Consider the following 2,726-nt stretch of genomic DNA (forward strand, 5'->3'; position numbering starts at 1 on the left):
TCACAGCATGGGAAACCTTACTTTCATATAATATGTTTATATTTAATTGAATTGCGGAATACAACAAAAAATCTGATAAATACGTTTTAAATGTCATAATTACAAACAAAACATCTTAACTCTATAATAACTATTTCTTCCAAACCTAATCCCGAATCACACAATACTGTCGTTTAAATACCATTAAATTGATTTGACATGTACAGTAAATACATAAACACCCCTTGATTAAAATAAGACTTCGTAATAAATTTATTTAGCTCAAAGCAGTGGCGTATCTTCCTTTAGACCCCGTAAGCCGCGGCCTTCACGTTTCTTTAGAAAATCAAAAATAAAATGCCAACAAATGCAATAATGTTAGAGACAAAGATAGGTTTGTGTCGGTGTTCAATCATAAATTCAATGAATGCAATAATATACCATTCATGTTGTGATTCAATTGGTATTGTGCACAAATCTTCAAGTAAAAAACAGCAAATGGTCTGTAACGATAAAAAACGATCGAATGTCGGACGCGGAGTTCTTTGACAGCATACATCTATTTGATAAAATGATTATGGAAATTCGCATATTGATTATTGAAGGTTTGGTCCACTCTCTAAAAAACAAAGATTATTTTTAACACGCTTGCCTGTGACCTTCACCATTACAAACTAATTATGAATCGTTTTGTCAATTGAAGTGATTAAGGACCAAATTGCAAATAACCCAGTTTTGTTACCAATATTGTCCATGAGGTTACTTCTTTGGGTTCTTGCTAGTCCGTACATGCAAAGTTGTTCTTAAACGTGATATTGAGGCAATTCGATTTGACTTATTACAAATATTTTCGGAATATAATACGATTTCGTTGACGTAATCATACATGTTGTCATACATTAAATTATAAGGTTAAAGTATGTTATTCAAATTAGCTGAACTTATTTCGGGCATTTCAATAAAGCCATTTAAGTCAATTGCAATTAAATAAATGGGGTCAGACACATATGTATTTCTTAATTTTCGCCAAAACGCAACTTAATGACTGAAAAACAGATAGAACAGACAGTGTATATCGTTTCACGGGTTCATTGTTGTCGTAAGGGTACAGACTGGATTGCGATTGTTAAAATAATGAATGTTAGGGTGGTAACTTTTTTTTTAAACGTGATCGAGACAAGTGCTACAAGTCTGGACTACAATTCCGAGCATCGCGAGTTCGATACCCGGCTCAGAAACATCACTAATGTGTTGATTGGTTATGAAATACTTTCTTCGTCCGTTCTTCACATACATCTGATTCGAGAAGGACAGTTGTCCGTTACTGTCATAAGTATGTGCACTTAGTACTGGTAAACTAGCTAGCCCAGCAAAAGTGCGACAAGGTTTACTGACCGCCGCGATACGACTGAAATACTGTTGAAAACGACGAAAATGCCAACGCAACAAACAACAGGTCTACCTTTTCCCGTATGGTAAACACTACGAAGTTTTTGTTAATTTCATGAAACTTGGTCACAATAATTGTACCAATGAGATCTCACTCAACCAAGTTAGAAAATGGGTCTCGTAGAATGAATAACTAGGTAAATAGGTCCAATTAAAGAAAACGTTTGGGAACATTCTTCTAAAAAGAAAAAAGTACTTTGCGTAACAATATTGAACTTGCTTGAAACATGTGTTCTTATTATATCTCGGCCAAATCTCGGCTCATAATTATGACTGGTTCCGATCATAGCTCCAGCGCAGTCTCCACGCAGAGTTGTCATTCAATAGTCTCACATACAACCTCTGCCATCACTAGAAAATCCTACCAGATTCGATAGGATGTTATTTGTTTGGTTTAAGTATTATATTATGAAAAGAAGTATCATTTTCTTTATGATTTTAAAAATAGCGTATTAGTTGAGGTTAATAATGAACAAATAAATTACCTAAATTAAAAAAACGTAAATAAAAATGTAAAAATAACCGTTGATACTGTAAGACGCCATTATTAAACCACATGGCTCGGATATCATGAAGTGGTTGGTTATAACGACAGGGATTTTATATAATTATAATATGATTCTTTTTATCGATTAAACTAAAAACTCTTTTGTTTTAACAAAGGAACCAATTCTCCGACACTTTCTTCTTCGGCGTATACAAATTGTTATGTATGCCGTTGATACTGTAAGCCGTCATTATTATATACGTGGCTCGCCTATCATCAAGTGGTTGGTTATGGCGGCAGGGATTTGATCCAGCTATGCTGGTTTCAGTCTAATCTCTGCGCAGAGGTCAGCACCAACGTTTAAACGAGAGGTTGTACTGCACCTGAAATTTGAATTCACAGATGCTTGCGAACCTTTGAAAAACATGGCTTCCATTTGGCGGGGCAATTACCTATGAACTATATCAACATGCTCATGGGGGTCACATGTTTTGCCAAATCATCATTAAACAGGTTTAACAATTAAAACATCGTCGTGTCATATTGTCTTTAACATTTACGTAAATGTTTCATATAAATTATTAAGAGAACAATACAAAAACGTCTGAAAACTTTATTACTTTCCTTTAACTTTAGCGCATTCGATTAGCATTACTATCGCGTGATACTTATGCTTTAATAAGAATACATAAAACTTTACCTAAGGAAGTTATTTGCTTCTTTAATTGTTCAGTAGTTTCGTTTTCAAATCGAAACTGTTCACATATTCCTGTAATATTTCCGATAGTTAACATGTTATTGTGCTTATTGT

Source organism: Dreissena polymorpha, chromosome 7, assembly GCF_020536995.1.
Source record: "Dreissena polymorpha isolate Duluth1 chromosome 7, UMN_Dpol_1.0, whole genome shotgun sequence".
Classification (NCBI taxonomy): domain Eukaryota; kingdom Metazoa; phylum Mollusca; class Bivalvia; order Myida; family Dreissenidae; genus Dreissena; species Dreissena polymorpha.